The 1,999-nt window shown below is 34.6% G+C and overlaps 1 pseudogene; it reads right to left on the reverse strand.

Moving 5' to 3' along the window:
- Window positions 1-424: 424 nt before the first annotated feature.
- Window positions 425-1,401, reverse strand: LOC109558783 (olfactory receptor 9K2-like; annotated as a pseudogene).
- Between the last annotated feature and the right edge of the window lie 598 nt (window positions 1,402-1,999).

Consider the following 1,999-nt stretch of genomic DNA (forward strand, 5'->3'; position numbering starts at 1 on the left):
GGCATGACGTTAAAAACAAAACACAACACTAGCATTTATAGTTATTTGCATATAAAACAGTTGGGTCTCACAGTTTCCAAATAAATCCTTATACTTAGATATTTTCTAAATTTTATGTAGGTATACTTGGAAGAGAAACAACAATATTTTATTCTTCTCTATTTACATATATATTATTGCCTGGAGAGTGAAAAATATATCTCTTTATAGAAATGCAATAAATTTTCATGGCTGTCCAAAACTTTCAGATTTAACGTTGCCTTGTGGGAAAGTGAAAAGTAAATAGTGAAAAGTGAATTTGTAGAATTTTTATAGGATATTATTAATGCTGTTGAATAAAACTGTTAAGGTTTTTGGTTTTGCTTTGGTTTGAGAAACAACTTGAGCTTTAAATGCATAAGTCTAGAAGATTTGGAGAACAAAATCAAAGGATGCAAGAAAAAGTAAAAGTGGAAGCATATTTAAAGTAAAACTTTTTCTTCCATACGACTTTTCTCATCGCATCTTTAATATCCTTATTTCTTAGAGAGTAGATTAAAGGGTTCAGCATAGGTGTGAATAAAATGTAACATACTGAAGCCACTTTATGAAGTTCCGGGTTACTTGGTGGTGTGAGATACACAAAGGAGACAGTGCCATAAAGCGAACTTACAACCCCCAGATGAGAGCTGCAAGTGGAGAAGGCTTTCTTCCTTCCTTCACTGGAGCGGATCTTTAAAACTGTGGACACAATATACATGTAAGAGACTACAATAACAACTATCATGGGCAAAATAATAAGAATAGCCAAACTAAGTGATACCATCTTATTCATAAGACATTGGAACACGAGATCTTCTCAATTGAGTTTGAATCACAGTAGAAGTGATCAATGACTCGAGAGGCACAGAAAGACATTGAAAATGTTACACTGACTTGAAGGATGGAACTGACCCAGCCACAGAGATAGAAACCAGCCACCAGCTGGATACAGAGACTTCTTGACATGCGGACAGTATAGAGAAGTGGGTTGCAGATGGCAATGAAGCGGTCATAAGCCATAGCTGCTAAGACAAAGGCCTCTGTTACCATGAAAAGTGCATAAAGAAACAGCTGAGCCACACAACCTGCAAAGGATATGGTCTTTTTCTGAGACAGGATGTTGACCATGGCTTTGGGTACAATAACAGTGGAGTAGGAGAGGTCAATGATGGAGAGATTGCCTAGGAAGAAATACATTGGTGTGATCAGCCGGGGATCAGTCACAATGATGCCAATCATGCTAAGGTTCCCCAGAAGGACCATCCAACAAACAATCAGGAAAAATAGGAAAAGGAGACTGTGGAGCTCTGGACGGACCCTGATGCCTACAAGAATGAAGTCAGTCACTTCTGAATAGTTGTCTCCTCCCTTGTCACCCATGGCAAACTTCTGTTTAAAGGCATAAGAGAAAGTCAGCAAAGTTTCTACTCTTTAGCTAGTATCACAAATAACACTTTACATCTAAAAATACTTTATAATTGACATAATATTTTCATATCCATTATTCCATTAAGCTTACACATACGGCAAAAGAAATATGAGAGAGAGTTTGAGTTGCCCGAGGTAACACATTTTTAACATTTTGGTTAAAAATGGAATTTAGACTCAAGATCAAATATTTTGAAATCAAGTCTAGTGTTAATTTCAACACAACATAGTTTATCAAACAAGATATTTTGTGAGATGTCATCTTTTATTTCAAAATACTAAAATCTCATAAGCTTGTACTAAGAAAAGGACACTTCCATAAATTTTATCATTAAATATTCACTTTTATATAAAATACTTTGCTTCAATTCAGTAATAAAAGATAGATGAAGGACAAGAAGCTAAAAGTACATTCCAAGATATTATGAACTTTCTAAACAAAAGAGCTCTTACAATTGCAAGTACATTATTAAAGAACTAAATTGCCTTACTTTGAGATCTTTTGAAATAAAATCAATTTCACCTTCTGGAACTAGTCTAATTTTATTAA

This window comes from Bos indicus, chromosome 5, assembly GCF_029378745.1.
Source record: "Bos indicus isolate NIAB-ARS_2022 breed Sahiwal x Tharparkar chromosome 5, NIAB-ARS_B.indTharparkar_mat_pri_1.0, whole genome shotgun sequence".
Taxonomy (NCBI): domain Eukaryota; kingdom Metazoa; phylum Chordata; class Mammalia; order Artiodactyla; family Bovidae; genus Bos; species Bos indicus.